This window comes from Pan paniscus, chromosome 10 (assembly GCF_029289425.2).
Source record: "Pan paniscus chromosome 10, NHGRI_mPanPan1-v2.0_pri, whole genome shotgun sequence".
Taxonomy (NCBI): domain Eukaryota; kingdom Metazoa; phylum Chordata; class Mammalia; order Primates; family Hominidae; genus Pan; species Pan paniscus.
The window spans coordinates 82,122,748-82,144,929 of NC_073259.2; the positions used below are offsets into that span (position 1 = coordinate 82,122,748).

Genomic DNA, 22,182 nt, shown 5'->3' on the forward strand with positions numbered 1-22,182 from the left:
GCTGAGGAGGAGGAGGAAGTGGAGGGCTTGGTCTTGCTGTCTCAGGAGTGGCAGAGGAAAAAAAAAGAAAAAATCTGAGTATAAGTGGACCTGTTCAGTTCAGACCTGTGTTGTGCAAGGTTCAACAATATTCCATGGGCTGTTTCTTCACTCTGTTGTTTTCACTGCTGTGCAGAAACTTCTTAGATTGATGTAATCCCATTTGTCTCTTTTTCACTTTTGTTGCATGTGCTTTCAAAGTTCTAAGAAATTATTGCCCAGTACAATGTGGTGGAGATTTTCCTCAAGTTTTTCTTCTAGAAATTTTACATTTTCAGGTCTTACATTTAAGTCTTTAATTTATTTTGAATTGATTTTTGTGCATGATGTGAAATAAGGATACAATTATTTTTGCATATGAATATTCAATTTTCCTAACACCACTTATTGAAGAGAATGACCTTTTCCTATGTGTGTTCTTGGCATCTTTGTCAAAAATAAATTGGCTATAAATACTTAAATGTGTTTTGTGGCTTTCTATCCTGTTCCATTGGTCCATGTGTCTATTTTTATGCCTGTGCCATGTTGTTTTCGTTATATAGCTCTATAATACATTTTAATATCAGGGAGTATGATGCCTTCAGCTTTATAGTAAGTCTTAAAGTTGAGTAGTGTCAATACTACAACTTTGTTCTTTTCCTTCAATATTGTGTTGGCTATTTTGGATATTTTGCCTCTCAATAAATTTTAGAATCAATTTGTCAATATCCACAAAATAACTTGCTGGAATTTAAATTGCGATTGCATTGAATCTACAGATAAATTTGGCAAGAACTGACATTGGAAAATATTTGGCCTTCCTACCCAAGGACATGAAATATCTCTCTTCTTAACTTACTCCTTCTTGATTCCTTTCATCAGAGTTGTGTTTTCCTCATATATATTTTGTACCTATTTTGTTAGATTTACATCAAGGTATTTTATTTTTATGAATGGTAATATAAATGGTATTCTGCTTTAAATTTGTAATTCTACTTGTCCATTGCTTTTATATAGAAAAGTTATTGACTTTTGTGTATTATTAACCTTGTATGCCACAACATTGCTATAACCATTCATTAGTTCCAAATATTTTTTTTTGTAAATTCTTAAAGATTTTCTACATTGTTGAGCATGTCATCTGCAAACAAAGGCAGTTTTATTTCTTTCTTCTCATTCTGTATACCTTTTATTTCTTTTTCTGGTCTTAGTTTTAGCTAAGATCTAATATAATGTTGAAAAGCAGTGATTAGAGGTGATGACATCGTTGCCTTGTTTCTCGTCTTAGCAGAAAAGATTCTAGTCTCTCACCTTTCAATATAATGTTACTTATAAGTTTTTTGTAGGTTTTCTTTATCAAGTTGAGAAGATATTGCCCCAATATAAGTATTAATGCTCTGCATTCCCAATGATATACAGCTTTACCAGAATCCTAAAGTTTTGATAGGCAGTGTTTTCTTAGCCGTTTGTTTTAAAAATCCATTATTCCACTTCTTCAATAGGGTGTTATTTATAATCTTGTATGCTGTTTCTAAAATTATGAATAATCATTCATATAAAAGATGGAAAACCTATAAATATATAGCTGAGAAAACTATGAGAATGCAAACAGTTCTGTAAGCAAAATTTCAGGAAACAGCACTGTTAGAACTCCAAGTGCCTGCCTTTTAAACCTTTCCTCAATCATAAAACTTTATTTTCACAAATAGTAACTGCTATTCTTTACACCTTTCTTTACAGACTTATTATCCAATATGTCCCTAAACAATATATTTCACTTTGGTCTACATCTGAAAATCACAAAATTGGGGCCATATAAAATGTATCCTTTGTTATATTGCTGCTTTTCTTCAAAATAACTTTGTGGTCTGTATCTGCAGTTTACGCATTTTCATTGCTCTATACTACACCATTGTACAAATACCTCACTCTTCATAAATTTTGCTAATGACAGATATGCAGGGGTTTTTCCCTCCACTTTTTGGTAATTACAAATGTTGTTGATAAAAATATTCCTTTACTTTTCTCTTGGTGCACATGTGTACTCATTAATGTTGTGTATATACTTAGAAATGGAATTACTGTGTTATGGAATATTGTTATTTTTAGGTGTAGTCTATAGTGATAATTTCTTTTTTCAAAGTGGTTTTACCAACTTAAACTTTGAAGAGAAGTGCATGAGGTTCCTGCTGCTCCACTTTCTCATCACACTGACCTACCTTGTTTTCTATTTTCTTTTATGTTACTTTATTGTGGTATGAACACTTAACATGAGATCCCACCTCTGAACGATTTTTTAAAAATATAATTTGTTATTGTTCACTATAGGAACAATGTTGTACAGCAAATCTTTAGAGAAGCTTATTTTTCTTGCTTGACTGAAACTTAATGCCCATTGATTAATAACTCCCCGTTTTCTCTTCCCCACAGCCCGTCAATCATGATTCCACTCTTTGAATCTTTAAGTTTCACTATTTTACATTCATCATATAAATGGAATCATGCAGTATTTGTCTTTCTGTGACAGGTTTATTTCACTTAGAATAATGTCCTCACAGTTCCTTCATGCTATTGCATATTCCAATTTCCTTCCTTTTAAGGTTGAAATGTATTCCATTGTATGTGTACATGCTTTTACATTCCTTTTTCTTATACATTCATCTGTTGATGAACATTTAAGGTGTTGTCATAACTTGGCTATTGTGAATAGTGGTGCAGTGACATTGGTGTATTAATATTTCACTAAGATTCTGACTTCAATCTTAAATACACAAAAGTTAGACTGCAGAATCATATGGTTGTTCTATTTTTTATTTTTTTGAGAAACCTCCACACTGTTCTCCATAGTAACTGTACCATTTTGCATTCCCACCTACAGAACACAAGGGTTTCAATTTCTTCACATCCTTGTCAACACTTTTTTTTTAATAATAGACATTCTTATAGGTATGAAGTAATATCTCATTGTGGTTCTGACTTGAATTTCTCTAATAATTCTTGAGTTGATTATTTTATTATATACCTTGTGGCTATCCATATATCTTCTTTGGAGAAATTTCTATTAAAATCATTAGTCTTTTTTTATTGTGTTCTTAGTTTTTTTTGCTATTGAGTTATAGCAGTATATTGTAATTTTTAGATATTAACTGCACAATAAATTTATGGTTTGCAATTTTTTTCTCATTCTGTAAGTTGCCTTTTCACTCTGTTTATTGCTTCTTTTCCTGTGTAGAATTTCTGGTTTGATGTAATCCCATTAGTTTACTTTTGGTTTTGTTGTGCATACTTTTCATATTATGCTCATAAAAGTATTCCCAAGACCAAGGTCATTAGGCTAGTTCACCATTTTCTTCTAGGAATTTTATAGTTTCAGGCATTACATTAAAGTCTTTAATCTTTTCTGAGTTGATTTTTATGTTTGGTATAAAATAGGAGTTTTTCTTTTCTTTATATTTTTGCAGGTGTATATCTGGTTTTTTCAGCACTATTTATTGATGAGACTATTCTTTCCCCAATTTGTATTTTTCGCATTATTGTAGAAGATTAGTTGACCATATATGCATGAATTTACTTCTGGGTTTTCTATTCTGTTCATTGGTCTATGTGCCTATTTTTATGTAAGGACCATATTGTTTTGTTTACTATAACTTTGTAATTGTAGTGAATTTTTATAGTCTTATGCTTCAGCATTCACTCTGAAAGTAAATTTAGCTCTCTCATGCCAGAAGCAGGCTGTAATAACCTTTGACACAGTTTCTAGTTCTACATTTTCCCCCATTTCCTCAGTATGGTTGATCCAGATATCTGCTTTATACAACTGTCTCCTGATGAACGCTTTGCTTTGAGACAGCTACATACAACCTACTTGACCTGCACTGCTAACTCCCACACCTTGCGTGGACTGTGCAGATATGCCACAGCAACCATCTCTCAGTCACAGTGTGACATACGAGAACTTGTGCCTGCTTGCTTTAAGTCCACCTATTAAAACTCCCCATGACAAATCAGATTACATAATGCCCTGGATCACAACAAAGACACTGGCTTGTGATTCTTCTTTCCTTCTGTCAATGTGCTCCCTGACCTCTGCATGGATGTGCCCTCTAGGCATGCCATGTATTTCCCCAAGAACTGTAAGTAATACAATTTTTATTTCAATTTTGTATCTCTCCTAATCATTGAGGGGATACTCCCTATCTTAAAGGCTCTAAGTCAAAAGAGTAATATATTTCAAAATAAAAAATGTGTGAGTCTCCATTTGTTCTTTCTCAAGATTGATTTGGCTATTTCTGGTCTTTTGCGGTTCTGCATATATTTTAGAATCTTTTTTTCATTTTTAAAATGTTTGCCATTGACATATTGATAGGGATTTCATTGAATTTGTAGATTGCCTTTGGTAGTATAAAAAATTGACAAAATAAAGTCTTCCAATTCAGGAACACAGAATGTCTTCTCATTTGTTTATACCTTGTTCATTTTCTTTTATCAGTGTTTTTTAGTTTTTAATATACACATCTTTCATCTCATTAGTTAAGCTTATTTCTAGGTCTTTTGTTGCTTTCGGTACTATTATAAGTAAAATTGTTTTCTAATTTCCTTTTCAGATAGTTTATTGTTAGTGTATAGAAGTGCAACTGATGTTTGCATGTTGATTTTGCATCCTGCAATCTTACTGAGCATTTTATTACTTCTAACAGTTTTTTATGAGGTCTTAAGGAGTTTATAGTCATAAGACTATGTTATCTGTAATCAGAGACAGTATTACTTCTTTCTTTTCTAATTTTGATGTTTTTTCTTTCTCTTTTCTAGCATAATTGTTGTGCTAGAACTTCTAGTACTATGTGAAACACAAATAGTAAAAATGGTATCTTTGCTTGGTTCCCAATCACAGAGGAAAAGCTTTTAGTTTTTCACATTTTAATATGATGTTAACTGTGAGCTTTTCAGATATAACCTTTTTTTATGTTGAGGTACTTTTCTTCTATTTATAGTTTGTTCAAAGTTTTTCTCATAAATGGATGTTGAATTTTGTCAAATGTTCTTTTCTGAATCTATTGAAATGATCATGTGACTTTTATCATTTATTCTATTAATATAGTGCATCACATTAACTTTTTTTCGGCATCTGTTTAGGGAACCGTCAGATTTGCTGGAAACATATTTACCTCCCAGGGATAAATTCTACTGGATTATCATGTATGATTGTTTTAATTTTCTGTTGCATTTAATTTTCTAAGATTTTGTTGAGGATTTTTGCATCTATATTTATCACACATAATGGCCTGTAATTTTCTTTTGTTGTGACATCTTTGGCTTTGATATCTGGATAATATTGACCTAATAAAATGAATTTGGAAATATTATCTTCATTTCAAATTTTTGAAACAGTTTCAGAAGAATTGACATTTATTCTTCTTTAAATGTTTGGTAGAATTCACCAATGATGCTATTTACTCCTGCAATTTCTTTCTTGGGAGTTTTTTGATTATCAATTCAATCTTTATATTAGTTATTGTTCTGTTCAGACTTTATATTTCTTCATTATTTAGTCTTGACAGGTTGTATGTATGTATTCATTTATTCTAAGCTATCCAATTTGTTGTCATATAATTATTCATAGTAGTCTGTTATGATTCTTTATATTTCTTTGGGATTGGTTATAGTAACTCTTCTTTAGTTCTGATTTGCTTTATTTTAATTTTTTCTAGTTTTTTAATGAAGCTACATAAAAGTTTATCAATATATTTTCAAAAAACAAACTCTTAGTTTCATTGATTTTTCTATGTATTCTGTATTTTCTATTTTGCTTTTGCTGTACTCTGATATTTTGTTCTTTCTGCTAACTTTGGGCTTAGTTTGTTCTTTTTCCAGTTATATTATGAGATATGAAGTTAAACTGCTTACTTGAGATATTTCTTCTTTTTTTAATGTAGGTGGATATTGCAATTAGCTTCCTTCTTAGTACTGCTGTTGCAGTATCCTATATGTTTTCATAGGTCGTGTTTTTATTTGCACTTGTCTTGCACAATTTTCTCACAAGTAATGAGCTAGAGGCAGTAATAAAGTCTTCCAATTAAAAAAAAGCCCAGGACCCGCTGACTTCACTGCTGAATTTTACCAAATATTTAAAGAACTAATACCATTTAAGTCTTTAATCCATCTTGAATTAATTTTCATATAAGGTGTAAGGAAGGGATCCAGTTTCAGCTTTCTACATATGGCTAGCCAGTCTTCCCAGCACCATTTATTAAATAGGGAATCCTTTCCCCATTGCTTGTTTTTCTCAGGTTTGTCAAAGATCAGATAGTTGTAGATATGTGGCATTATTTCTGAGGGGTGTGTTCTGTTCCATTGATCTATATCTCTGTTTTGGTACCAGTACCATGCTGTTTTGGTTACTGTAGCCTTGTAGCATAGTTTGAAGTCAGGTAGCATGATGCCTCCAGCTTTGTTCTTTTGGCTTAGGATTGACTTGGCGATGAGGGCTCTTTTTTGGTTCCATATGAATTTTAAAGTAGTTTTTTCCAATTCTGTGAAGGAAGTCATTGGTAGCTTGATGGGGATGGCATTGAATCTATAAATTACCTTGGGCAGTATGGCCATTTTCATGATATTGATTCTTCCTATCCATGAGCATGGAATGTTCTTCCATTTCTTTGTATCCTCTTTTATTTCCTTGAGCAGTGGTTTGTAGTTCTCCTTGAAGAGGTCCTTCACGTCCCTTGTAAGTTGGATTCCTAGGTATTTTATTCTCTTTGAAGCAATTGAGAATGGGAGTTCACTCATGATTTGGCTCTCTGTTTGTCTGTTATTGGTGTATAAGAATGCTTGTGATTTTTGTACATTGATTTTGTATCCTGAGACTTTGCTGAAGTTGCTTATCAGCTTAAGGAGATTTTGGGCTGAGACAATGGGTTTTCTAGATATACAATCATGTCATCTGCAAACAGGGACAATTTGACTTCCTCTTTTCCTAATTGAATACTCTTTATTTCCTTCTCCTGCCTAATTGCCCTGGCCAGAACTTCCAACACTATGTTGAATAGGAGCGGTGAGAGAGGGCATCCCTGTCTTGTGCCAGTTTTCAAAGGGAAACCTAGGCATTACCATTCAGGACATAGGCATGGGCAAGGACTTCATGTCTAAAATACCAAAAGCAATGGCAACAAAAGACAAAATTGACAAATGGGATCTAATTAAACTAAAGAGCTTCTGCACAGCAATAGAGACTACCATCAGAGTGAACAGGCAACCCACAAAATGGGAGAAAATTTTCACAACCCACTTATCTGACAAAGGGCTAATATCCAGAATCTACAATGAACTCAAACAAATTTACGAGAAAAAAACAAACAACCTCATCAAAAAGTGGGCAAAGGATATGAATAGACACTTTTCAAAAGAAGACATTCATGCAGCCAACAGACACATGAAAAAATGCTCATTATCACTGGCCATCAGAGAAATGCAAATCAAAACCACAATGAGATACCATCTCACACCAGTTAGAATGGTGATCATTAAAAAGTCAGGAAACAACAGGTGCTGGAGAGGATGTGAAGAAATAGGAACACTTTTACACTGTTGGTGGGACTGTAAACTAGTTCAACCATTGTGGAAGTCAGTGTGGCGATTCCTCAGGGATCTAGAACTAGAAATACCATTTGACCCAGCCATCCCATTACTGGATATATACCGAAAGATTATAAATCATGCTGCTATAAAGACACATACACATGTATGTTTATTGTGGCACTATTCACAATAGCAAAGACTTGGAACCAACCCAAATGTCCAACAATGATAGACTGGATGAAGAAAATGTGGCACATATACACCATGGAATACTATGCAGCCATAAAAATGATGAGTTTATGTCCTTTGTAGGGACATGGATGAAATTGGAAATCATCATTCTCAGTAAACTATCGCAAGAACAAAAAACCAAACACCACATATTCTCACTTGTAGGTGGGAATTGAACAATGAGAATACATGGACACAGGAAGGGGAACATCACACTCTGGGGACTGTTGTGGGGTTGGGGGAGGGGGGAGGGATAGCATTAGGAGATATACCTAATGCTAAATGACGAGTTAATGGGTGCAGCACACCAGCATGGCACATGTATACATAAGTAACTAACCTGCACATTGTGCACATGTACCCTGAAACTTAAAGTATAATAATAATAAAATAAAAATAAAAATGAAGAACTAATACCAATTCTACTCAAACTATTCCAAGAAAAGTCAAAGCGGAGGAAATGCTTCCAAATTCATTCTATGAGCCAGATTATCCTGATATCAAAATCAGATAAAGCCACAACAAAAAAAGAAAAGTATAGGCCAATATATCTTATGAATACAGATGCAAAATTTTTCAACAAAATACTAGCAAGCTGAATTCAACAACACATTAAAAAGATCATACACCATGATCAAGTGGAATTCATCCCAGCGATGCAAGGATGGTTCAATATATGCAAATCAATAAATGTGATACATCATATCAACAGAATGAAGGACAAATAACCTATAATTATTTTGACAGATGCTGAAAAAAGCGTGATAAAATTCAGTATCTTTTCATGATAAAAACTCCCACAAGCTGGGTATAGAAGTAACATATCTCAACATAATAGAAGCCATATGTGTCAAACACACAGCTAGTATCATACTGAATGGGGAAAACAGAAAGATTTTCTTGTAAGGTCTAGAATAAGACAAGGATGCCCATTTTAAGCACTTTCATTCAATACAGTACTAGATGTCCTAGCCAGAATGATTAGACAAGAGAATGAAATAAAGGTCATCCAGATTGAAAGGAAGAAGTCTAATATCCTTTTTAATTTCTTCTTTAACATAATGGTTGTTCAATAGTATATATGCTTAATTTCCACATATTTGTGAATTTTCCAGTTTTTCTTCTGCTACATATTTCTAGTTTTTTTCCACTGTGGTCAGAAAATATATTGGTATGCTTTTAATCTTGTTTAATTTGTTAAGACTTGCTTCGTGACCTTGTATGTCATCTATTCTGATGAACAATACATGTGTATTTGAGAAGAATGTTTATTCTGTTGCTGTTATATAGAATATTCTGTACATATCTGTTAGGTCCATTTGTCTGTAGTGTTATTCAAGTCTTCTGTTTCCTTATTGATGGTCTTTCTGCATGTTCTATCCATCATGGGAAGTGAGATATTGATGTTTCATACTATCATTCTGTTGCTGACAATTATTTCATTCATTTCTGACAATGTTAGCTTTCTGTGTTTAGGTGCCTTTATGATGGATGCATAGATATTTATAATTGTTCTGTCTTCCTGTTAAAATGATTCTTTTATTATTACAAAGTATCCTTTGTTGTCTGCTGTGCCAATTTTTGGCTTTAAGTGTATTTTGTCTAAGTATAGCCAACCTGTTCTTTTTTGTTTACCATTTGCATAGAATTTCTTTTCCACCCCTTCACTTTCAGTCTATGGATGTCTTTAAATCTAAAGTGCGCTCCTTGTAGTTTGCATGTAATTAAGTCTTGTTTTCTAATCCACTCAGTCACTTTGTAGCTTTTAATTGGAGAGTTTATTTCATTTACATTTAAAGTAATTATTGATAAGGAATGATTTTTTTATTGCGTTTTGATAGTTGTTTTGTGTTAGTCTTGTTCCTTTATCTTACCTTTCTTCTCCTTTGTTGATTTTATTTTATTGATAAGCTTTGATTTTTTTCTCTTTTGTGTAACTTTTATCATGTGTGTGTGGGTGTGGGGAGTGTGTGGTTACCTTGAGGTTTACATGAAATGCCTCATAGTTGTAACACTCTATTTGAAGCTGATAACTTTAGTTTAATTGCATACAGAAACTCTAAATGTTTATACCCCCCACGCAGATGTTTTGTTTTTTCAAAATTTTTTCAAAATTTTTCTTATTTTGTCTCCTTGCATTTTTGAGTTTTATACTCTCTTTTATTCTCATGTACTATTCTATACCATTGGGAGAGTATACTGAAATTTTCACAGACTTTGTAGAGGTCGAATATTTATGAAAATTTCTGTCTTTATACATTTTAATTCCAAGCATGCCATTCTTCTTATATATCATTATTTAATAATTGCTCCAACAGTTTACCTCAAAAGTTATATATTATTATTGCCTTATGTTAGTATTTGTTTTTTTACACAAAAACTTACCAATTCCCTTACTGTTCTATTATTTCTTGTATTTATTAACCTCCTTTACATCCCAGGAACCCATGTTTTAGAATTTCACCTAATGAAGTTGTGTTAGTAGTGAACTATCTGTATTTTCCTTGATCTGAAAATATCTGTATTTAATCCCTATTATTATTATTATTGTTGTTGTTGTTATTATTATTTGGGATGGTATGTTACTATGTTACTCAGGCTGGATTTGAACTCCTGGGCTCAAGAATTCATTCTGCCTCAACCTCCTGAGCAGCTAGGACTTGCACCTGGTTTTTAATCCTTTTTTTTTTTTTTTTGAAAAATGTTCAGCTGGATTTAGAACTCTAGATTTGCAGTTCTTATTTTATTTTAGCATATTAATAAACTATTTTAATGTTCTGTGTATTTATTTTTTGCTGCAAAAAAAATCAGTGTTAATTGAATTGTTTGACTTACCATACTGGAAGAGGCAGTCCTCCATGGGCCCTAAGCATCTTACTTGTCCTCGCTAAGTGTTCCAAACTGTAAGGCTTATCTGTCTCCTAGTACTGAGCTATTTCTGTAACTGGTCATATACGCAAATAAGTAGGTCAAGATGGCCAGAGGACAATTTCAGTGTAACATCTTCCCCACCCCACAAGAAAGGGAAGTGACTTTTCATTGCTTGCTACTAAAGGTCTTGAGCCCTTTGCCCTGTATTCCTCAGCTGTGGCTTAATCCACTGACTGCATAGCCTTGAACTGGTACGTGGGAGCCAGGGAATTGGTGCATCAATATTGAAGCTCCTGATGTTTATCTTTCTGTGAGTAATTAACTATGTTATTCTAATCCCTTGTATCAATGTCTCTTTCATCGACTGTGAAGATATGGCAAGACAACCTTTTAGTTTGTCTTTGGATTCTTACTCTGTTCACTGTGTGTTATCTTTGTCATCAATTTTATAAAATTCTAAGTTATAATCACTTTTTACAGTTCCTCTTCTCTATGTACTCTGCTATATCCTTTTGCATTTAATTAAATCTTTTAATTAGTTTTATGATAGACTCTTCTCATATGTTTCCCACATTTATTTCACCAATAAATTCTCATTTTACTGTATTGTAATTTTTTCATATCTCAACTGCAGTCATTAATTCTTCTTTTAGCCTTGTAACATATGTAACTCATCCACCTCAATTTTCAGTTACATTTTAACATTTACATTTTAAAATTTGTTCTACTATAAAATATACTTGGTCCTTTTCAAACTCATGTGTTATCACTTAATTCTTATCACTTAAAACAGAGAAATAGATTGACATCATATAATCTAATACATTTTTATATCTGATTTCTGAGCCTAATTCTTCTAACTGATGTCTCTGCTTACTCCTGGTGATTATTGTACATTTTTGTAATTTTAAATTTTAGATAGTTAACTCATATTTAGCAGATGTTAATTCCCCCAAATTATTAAAGGATGTATTGAGGCTGATTTTTCTTGCATATAGTCTTGCCAGGCATCCTAAAAATCTGGAAACAATTTTATTTCTCAACTTAATATTTTCCAAAATAAAAATGATATGCATTCAAATTCATTTTAAAGAAGCTATGCAATTTTGATTTTTGAAAGAAGGCTCTATATTTTACTAACATGGTGTGAAGGATGAGATTTTTAAAAAAGCTCCTACTTGTTCCCCTTTAACTTGAAGGTAGATTTTTTTTTCTCCTAGTCTTCTACATTTTATAACATCTATTCTACTTAGGTATCTCAGTATTCACTCTCCACTTCACTTGCCCTGACAGTTCTGTTGTCTGTTTATGGTACTACTAACATTATAATCCAAAGCTTGCTTTATTCATTAGTTTGAGAAAATTTTTCTAAGGTCCTCACTGCTTTTAAACTATGCTAGCACCTTTCTTTCAGCTGTCTCTCTTTTTTTTTTTTCCTAGGACCTCTAATAAGTGTAATTTCCCTTACACTTTTTAAAACTCAGCTATACATTTAGGAGCTTGTGTTTGAAAAAAATTTTCAGCATTTCTTGGACTGAAAATGTTTTGCAGAATGTTTAATAAGTCAAATTATTTTAAATAAAAATACAATGAAGTCTTGTATTCTATTGTTAATTTACACACAGTGTAAAGATTAAATTCTTATACCAGAGCATATATGATAGAAAACAAGGTAGTTATCTTCAGGAAGGGAAGTGATGGACCCATTAGTCAAGGCCTTTAGTCCTTTGTTTATAAATCCTTCTTAATCATGAGGCACAAAATAACTAACAAGCCATTTATCTCTCTTAAATTGACTACTTTGTAAATAGCAAGTTGTTTGGAAGTTATCAACAATGAAGAGCAAATTAAATTGAAGCAAAATATTTTTTAGACATCACTTGTATTAGTCAAGGTTCTCCACAGAAAAAGGATAGGTTTCATATATTTATATATAGATATACATAAATATGTAAATATAAAGATATATCTATATATAATATAAAGATGTATCTTTATATCTACACATATGTATAAATATATATGTGTAGATATACCTATATAGAGATATATAAAGATATATGTATATGTATATCTTTATAGATACATATATCTTTATATCTATGTAAATATATCTTTATATCTGTATTTACATATCTTTAGATATATCTAAAAATGTGTTGCTTCAATTTATAAAGATGTATCTTTATTTATAAAGATATACATACATAAAGATGTATCTTTACATATATAAAGATATATATAAATATATACATAAAGATGAATTTTTATATATACATAAAGATACACATAAATACACACACATCTTTATGTATATATAAAGATTTTTTACTAAGGAATTGGTCTATATAATTATGAAGGGTGAGAATTATCACAACCTTCATCTGCAAGCTGGACACCCAGGAAAGCCAACGGTATAAGCTCTAGCCCAACTTCAAAGGCCTGAGAACAAAGAAAGTCAGTGGTATGAGTCCTAGTCTGAGGGCAACGGAAGGCCAATATCCCAGCTCAGACAGTCAGGCAGAGAGAAAATTCTCCTTTCCTTTGCCTTTTCTATTGTCTTCAATGGATTGGATAATCTCTACACATGTTGGGGATGGCAATATGCTTTACTCAATCTAGCAGTTCAAATATATTTATGTGTGTGTGTGTGGCAGGGGATCATTTGGTTTTTAATTTTTTTTTTTTTTAGAGGCAGGATCTCTCTGTTGCCCAAATTGAAGTGCAGTGGTACAATCCTGCTCACTGTTGCCTTGAATTCCTGGGCTTAAGTGATCCTTTCTCCTCCTGCCTCAGCCTCTTGATTGGCTAGGAGGACAAGCTTGTGCCACCACACCTGGCTGATTTAAAAATATATATATTCTGTAGACATGGGATCTCACTATGTTGCCCAGGCTGGTCTCAAACTCCTGATATCAAGTGATCCTCCCACTCTGGCCTCCTAAAGCACTGGTATTACAGGTGTGACACAGTGCCCAGACCTTGATTCAAATATTAAATCTCATTCATAAGTACCCTCATGACATACTCAGAAAAAAATTTTAACTAAATATCTTTATATCGTGTCAAGTTGACATGTAAAATTAATCATCACATCATTCCAAATAACGTATTTTACCTATTGAAAAACTATACTGCCTAGTCTTCCCAAAATACTTTTGTTCTTTTACCCTACTTGGAATTATAAGCTAGAATTTGGGGTGTTTTAAAGATATACTCTTATCAAGGACTACCAATTACCAACACTGCAAATCAAATTTGCAATTCTCAGTTCTTATCTTTATGGACTCATTCACAATATATGATATATCCGTTCACTCAAAACATTTTCCTCTAAGAAATAAATTTTTGGGTAATTTGTTACCACATCATTAATTAGCCTAAGTGATCTGACATGACATACTATATAAAATAGTCTCTATTGCCATCTCCCACTGTCTTTACACTACCTTAATTTTTTTCTTAATATTTAGTATTGCATTGAATAATAGACATTTGTATTTATATTTGCTTGTTTTGCCCTTGTTTGAAGGAATATGAGATCCATTAGGGCAGTGGTATTTTATATTATATTTATTCTGTGCCCACTGGCACATAGTAGGTTTTAAGTACCTACTATAATTGTGATGTTTGTTGTTGAATATGAAAACAAGTACCTATACATAGTTGTAATGTTTGTTGTTAAATATGAAATCAATGATTTTCAACTTCCCATTAATATTGTAATAAGCAATTAAATACCACATGTCAAAACTCTGAAACACTGAAATTCTTAAAATACTTTACAATAATTTAAAAATCTTAGTTGAAACTGGTTTAGTAATTCAAGAATGTCCATCAGTATTTTAGCAAAATACCTTTAAGCACTTTAGTAATTATCATGTATTTATTTAGTATATATTGCCTAATATCACATGATAAAATGATGCCACTCTTTTAAGCATATTGTTATTACCAGGGTGGGCAAATGAGAAGTTAAAGAAATATTCTAAAGCTTGATAAGAGTAGTAACTCTTCTTTTAAGGACTCCATTGCAAAAGCAAATCATGTAATTAAAGTCATAGTTCAATTGCAGAAATTATGTTAAAGTATACTTTGAAATGTGTATCTCTCTAATCATTGCAGGATGTTTAATAATCCACTTACATGTAGAGGTTGTTTTCTACTGAATAGTTATATTAACCTTTCCAGGACACTATTTTATTTTCTTAAATTAGACCTAGTTCCTTGAGGCAATGAACATAGTACCTGAATTTCTTTCTCATGAGAAGAACTAACTAAAATGATGAAAGTACTTTCTCAAAAGAATATAATATTATAAGCAAGGAAAAGATTTATATTTAAATTTTATCTGAAGTATAAACATGTTAAAGTGATTAAACTTTGCAAAAATATGCTATATTCACCTTAGTGATTGGCATCAAAAATATTTAAATGCAATGAATCTTAATCTTATGACAATTTTTACAAATGAAAGAAAGCTGCCTTATACTTACACAATTATATTTTGTGAAGATGAGATACAGTTCACTGTACTTCTTTAATATATCTTCTGATGCTCTAATATATGTTTCTACTTGAGATACTGTATTCTGGAATTTCAGAATGATTTCTAGAATGGGTCAGAGCTTGGAAAATTTATTTCCACATATGGAAAAATAACCTAGATTCATCTGTATGGGAATCATATCACAGAAGAACATTTATGTTTTAATAAAAAAGAGTGACCTAAAACACTGATATAGATGTGAAAAATGCTATCCTTGGATATTGGAAGAACTCCAGATATAGGCAAGAAAAGAACTGATATAGAAAATAATCTTAAGAAATAATAATTACATATATCTATGGGATATGGTGTGATGTTTTAATATGTATTGTGGAAAGGTTAAATTAAGCTTATTAACATATTCATCACCTCATATGCTTATTTTTTGTGGTGAGAACATTTTAAATCTTCTCTCTTAGCTATTCTCAAATATACATTATTTTTAACTATAGTTGCCATGCTATGCTTTAGATCTCCAAAGCTTATTCTTCCTGTATAAATGAAATGTTATACCCTTTAATCAACATCTCCTCATTCCCACTCTATTCCATATTCAGCCCCTGGTAACCACCATTCTACTCTCTGCTTATTTGGGTTTGATTATTTTAGATTCCATATGTAAGTGAGATCATACAGTATTTGCCTTTCTGTGCTTGGTTTATTTCACTTAGCAGAATGTCCTCCAGATTTATCCATGTTGTCTCAAATAACAGGATTTCCTTCTGTTTTATGGCTGAATAATATTTCATCGTGCATATATACCACATTTTCTTTAGCCATTCATCCACTGGTGGACACTAAGGCTGATTCCATTTCTTGGCTATTGTAAATAATGCAAATGATTTTTCATAGGTATTGGAGGGAGTTTTCTCTTGGGAGCTTCTTATTGGTAATATCTGTGGCTTAAGTGCTTTTCCTAATCTGGTTCTCAATGATGTTTTTACTTAGAAGCAGAAGGAATGGAAAGGGGCTAATTCTTCATATGATAAAGGAACATTAGTCACTCATGTTACCTGGAAGAGGGCAATGCTTCATCATTTCGGTGGTTGGGACAATGTTGTTTATATCTGTGGTTTAATTTTTGCTCAAATAAGATTATGAAACCATGCTGCTTTTTTAGCCCATTAGTCAACCCATGATCACAGAGTGACCCTATTTTACATTGATCCTTTGTGAAAATATGTAGTTTTATTCAATTGGAAAAACCCACGGTCTAGTCGTTAGCACATGAGTTGAAGGCTACTTTTTCTATCTCAGTCTTTTAGTCAATTCTAAACATAAAATGAAAGATTATATTTTTATTATTATTACTCCTGATGTATTTTGGTCAATACAGTAACTGCCAGAAAACTCATGTCATTTACATTAAAAGTTCAGTTTTATAATCTTAATTATTTTACTTTTCTGAATCTAAAAATAATATTTAGACTTAAGTATTTCTCCACCACTTGATATAGGACTTTCTATTTTTTCTTTATGATGCATTATTGAAAACCCCACGTTATCATTGAACTTCAAAGACTGAAGCTGAATAGAAATATACTAGAATTCCTGAGCAAGTTAACATAATTTTTTGTTTTCTCACCCATAAAATGAGGGGAATCATGCATATGCCACAATTGTAGGTAATTTGAGTTTATTTTTGACATTAGATGGTTTATAACTGACATTCTTCTTCATTAAAACTTTCAAAAGCTCAACAGTCCTGATATTCTTCTACACTCTTCTTTATTTAAAAATAATGTAGGAATTGTCTCTCTTAAATGCACTGACAACATTTTTAACAAGTTACAATCATTACTTTTCAGTGCATTAGAAATAATGAATAGCTGTCCTTTGAGGTCCAACTGTTATTTCTTGAATTAGATATCCTAATTAATGGACATCTCTAAAAATAAAAAAAAAATCTTATTTTCATTAAATTCTCTGCTATATTTTAAGACATCATTAAGTTTGGTGTGCAAAAGAATATCTTGAAATTTGAAGTAATGTTAGATAAATCATTTTGTATCATTTCAGTCATCAAGTATTGAGGTCAATTTTTTTTTTTTTTTTTTGAGTCAGAGTCTCGCTCTGTTGCCCAGGCTGGAGTGCAGTGGCACGACCTCGGCTCACTGCAAGCTCTGCCTCCTGGACTCACACCATTCTCCTGCCTCAGCCTCCCAGGTAGCTGGGACTACAGGCGCCCACCACCATGCCTGGCTAATTTTTTGTATTTTTAGTAGAGATGTAGTTTCACCGTGTTAGCCAGGATGGTCTCGATCTCTGAGGTCAAATATTTTAAATCAAAACTTATTCCTGCTTAACCTGTTAACTGTGATTTGGCTTTAGTTTCTGGATTAGTATTATTTGTGATATTTGAGGTAAAAATAACAATTGAACTCATTCAGGATTTGCATATACTTTTCACATATTTTTAGTATATCTTATTTTTTTTAAACAGTTTTAGGTTTCCAAAAAACTGAAAAGATAGTATAGAGTTTCTATATCTCTCACACAAACTTTTTCCAATAAACATCTTGCATGAGTATAGTATGTTTGTTACAATTAATGAACCAGTATTGATACATTATTATTAATTCAAGTCTATAATTTGTAGAGTTTTTTTTTGTTTGGAACCTAATGTTCATTGCATATTCCAACATCCCATTCAATCATTCAATATATCACATTAACTTAGTTATCATGTATCCTTAACTTCCTGAAATAGGTTGAATTGGACCACCTCAAAAAAAGATATTTTAGAGTCCTACGTAATATCCAGTAACTTGGAATGTGACTTTATTTGGAAATAAGGTGTTTGAAGAGGTAATCAAGTTAAAATAAAACCATTAGGGTGGGCTTTAATCCAACATGACTGATGTCCTTATAAAAAGAGGAAATTTGAAGACAGACACAGAGAATGCCATATGAAGAGAAAGGCTGAGATGTTTTTACAAGTCAAAGAACACCAAAGGTTGTCAGAAAACTGCTTGACCTAGAAGGGAAGGAAGCCTGGAACAGATTATCAGAAGAACCAACCCTGCTGATTTCTTAATCTAGGACTTCTAGCCTCCAGAACTTCCCTCAGAAGAACCAACTCTATTGACACCTTAGGACTTTTAGCCTGCAGACCTTAAAATAATGAATTTCTGCTATTGTTGCTTACTTTATAGTACTTTGTTGTGCCAGCCTTAGCAAATTAATAATAGCTCTTTTTGTCTGTGGCAGTTTCTTATAATTATCTTTGTTTCTGATGACCTTTCTAGTTTCAAGAAGTACTGATTGGGTATTTTGTAGGATGCTTCTCTATTTGAATTTCACTGGTGTTTTTCTCAGTTAGATTGAGATTATGGGTCTTTGGAAAGAAGCTGACAGAAATGAAGTGCTATTTTCATCACATAATACCAAGGTGACATGCTACTAACATGATTTTTGAATATTGATGATGACTCTCCCCATAACCCACTCTTTTTCTTACTGGACTCTGAAGGAATTCACTATGCATAGGTCAAACTTAAATTGTGCTCCCCTCGGCCGGGCGCGGTGGCTCACGCCTGTAATCCCAGCACTTTGGAAGGTCGAGGCGGGCGGATCACGAGATCAGGAGATCAGAACCATCCTGGCTAACACGGTGAAACCCCGTCTCTACTAAAAAAAAAAAGTAAAATAAAAAAAAAATTTAAAAAAAATTAGCCAGGCGTGGTGGTGGGAGCCTATAGTATAGTCCCAGCTACTCGGGAGGCTGAGGCAGGAGAATGGCACGAACCCGGGAGGCGGAGCTTGCAGTGAGCCAAGATCGTGCCACTGCACTCCAGCCTGGGCGACAGGGCAAGACTCCATCTCAAAAAAAAAAAAAAAAAAAAAAAAAAAAAAATTGTGCTCCCCTCTTTGAGAGCAGTATATCTACGAAAAGCAAATTGGTGTCTTGTCAACTAATGTATTCATTTATCTATATCAGTGTTAGCTCACAGCCATTTATTTCATACTTTAGATTATAATACAATACTATCTTTTTAATTTGTTTCTCAAACTGCTCCAGATATGGCCATCTAGACCACTTTCAGTTGCCTTATGTACCCCTTTTACCTACTCCCATCAATGTGATTGTTTTGTTTTGTTTTCTCACTGAACTCTTCCTTACTTTCTGGTACTGCAAGATTCATCATATAAATTTTCTGCCCTTGTTCTAGAATCAACCATTTATCCCAAGAATCTTTTCTCTTATTGGAGAATTACATGAAAAATCAACATCTGGGACTGAGTCTGTTACAGCTACTGGAATATTATTTTAGATCTGACAGAGTAAATAAATAGACACACAAAGCACACACAAATACATATATACGTACATATACATATGCATATATACACACATATACATATACATTCACACACATACACAATATTTACTTTTCTTCTTAAACTAGGGAGGACTTCTAGTATGATGTTGAATAAAAATAAAGAGAGGGCACCTCCTTGATTTCTTCTTGATCTTAGGTGGACAGCATTCAGTTCCTCACCATTAAGTATGATGTTAGCAGTATAACTTCTGTGGATGTTTTTTATCAAGTTGAGAATATTCTCCACTTTTCCTAGTTAGCTGAGTTCCCCATACAAATTTTACTGAACTTTCTCAAATGCTTTTTCTGCGTCGATTGATATGATCATATGTTTTTCCTTTTATTTTGTTGATATGATGTATTACATAATTGATTTTCAAATGTTGAGCCAGCCACACATACCTGTAATAATTGTCTGCAGTTTATGATTCTTATTAAACTCATTATATATTGTTAAACATCATTATTTTTGGAAAATATTAAAATACATGTTTATGAGAAATATTGATCTAGTTTCCTTTTTTATGACTTTATATAGTTTTGGCATTAAGACAATGCTGACCTTATTTATATGAACAGTAGGAAGTGTTTTTGGTTTTTGTTTGTTTTGCTTGTATATTCTGAAAGAGATGCTCAATGGTCATGTCATTTTTCCTTATATGTATGGTAAAATTCATCAGTAAAACCGTCTGAGACGGGTGCTTTAAAAAGATATTAATTATTGATTCAATGTCTTTAACAGATTTGGTTTTATTGAGGTTAACTATTTCTCTTGTCCACGTTTTGGTAGTTTGTCTTTAGGGAAATTTGTTCTTTTTACTTAAATAACCAGATTTTTATCAAAATTGCCACTTTAACATTCCTGCCATCTTATGGCCCCAGCAGTTTCTTATCAAAGTCAGATGATCTCAACTGTGGTTCTCTGACTTGGCATTTCTGTCTAAATTTCAGGGTGTTGGTTTGGCCTGTGATATCATTTTCTGTTAGGTTTAAGAGAAGCCACTGATGTTCAGTTTGTTCCGATTTTTTCTTGCTATAAAAAATGTAAGCGATGACTTCTAAGCTCTTTATGCATCAGAGCTGAAACCAAAACCTCACATTTCTCCTTTCATATTTTGCCATTATCTCTTTACAAATTTTGGTTAAATAAACAGTGTTATTAGTTTTATTTATTGTGTGTCTCAATGATGGTAGTATACTTAAGCACATTAGTTTAAATAGGTGTCAAAATTAGTTTTTTTATTTAAAATACTGGTATGTTTCATCTTTTAATCTCTTACTCTATTTTACTATTCAATACAACTTCTCTAGGTGAAATCTATTTCCTTTGTGCTTTAATAATTTTTGTGCACTCTTCTAACATAAATCTTACAAAGTATGGGATCCTTAAGGAAAAATTATCTATACCCATAATGTTACATGACTCTTTACCTAACATAAGTATTCAATCAATTTTTATTGAATAATTTTAATGAACAAAACACTTATTCACCTAATTTTGAGTAACATGATGTATTCCCAGTTCAAACTTACTGTTTGAACACAATTGTTTTCAGTAAATATTAATGAATATATGAATAAATAAATAAACTCCCAATTCTATTCTCTTTTACCAAATCTAAGTCAAAATAACCATTTTATGTTTTCTTCAGCTCATCACATTTATTTCTCTGACTTTTCTCTTAGTTAGACGTGTATTCTCCTAGTACAGGAAAATATTTCTGTAAGAGAAATGTTGATGAAATCTCTTTATGCTTATGCTCATTAGGTCCCTCATTTTTATTTTTTTATATTTAAAGTAGAAGCCAAGAGTTTTTAAAATTATCTTCAAGAATTTAAATGGAAAAAAACTAAAAGTTACACTAATTTTATGTAGCACACTTTTTTCATTTAATAGTTTTTTTTAATTGTGAAGGTAAAGGAGATTTTTTTTCTCTGTATCTGTATTTTTACTCAACAAAATTATTGGTACTAATGGATAAAGACTAACTCAAATTGAAAACATTTTTCTAAAATATTTATATTCAAAAGTAGTCAGTAATGTTAGTATTATTTGTCTGTATTGTGATTTTTACCTGTATGTAAGAAATTTAGTTAAGAGAAAGAAGGCTTGAATATATACTGAGGTGTAATTACACTGAAAGTTACTGCTTTTTACCAGTACATTTGATTTATACAAACAAGGACTAATGGATTTCATGGTGATATTTCCTTTGGCGAGGCAGCCACAATTGATATTCTTACCAGACTCAGTAATGGAAATTTCTTGTAGTTGAAACATATTTCTTTAGAGACAGAGATTTTCAAATTGTGTCTGACTGGACCAATACTTGGAAAAATAGAGGGCTTGCTCCTACAGAAATTAGTAAGAAAAGAAACATTTCACTTTGTTTCTGGTTTTTATTTATAGCCACCATACTTCTTTCGTTGTTTACATTTTGTGGATTTTCTCATAGTACGTTTTCTAAATACTGTAGGCTGCTTACATGTTTATTCGTCAGCCTTGAAAACTATAAAATGCAAATTTTATTTTTTCTTAAAGGATTGGTCTTATTGCTATATAGAAATCTGTCATAGACGCGGTGTCTGGGGTCTGTAGAAGAGTTCATTTAGAAA

At 32.2% G+C, this 22,182-nt stretch overlaps 2 long non-coding RNA genes across 2 annotated transcripts in view; one reads left to right on the forward strand and one right to left on the reverse strand.

Annotated features, from left to right (window-relative positions):
- Positions 1-22,182, reverse strand: part of LOC117975487 (uncharacterized) — a 216,848-nt gene that overhangs the window by 142,008 nt on the left and 52,658 nt on the right. The window lies entirely within an intron of this gene.
- LOC117975486 (uncharacterized) overlaps positions 2,679-22,182 on the forward strand; it is a 64,518-nt gene continuing 45,014 nt past the window's right edge. Inside the window, exon 1 of the long non-coding RNA XR_004665747.3 lies at positions 2,679-4,151. This is a non-coding gene — a long non-coding RNA (uncharacterized LOC117975486). The remainder of the gene's footprint in view (positions 4,152-22,182) is intronic.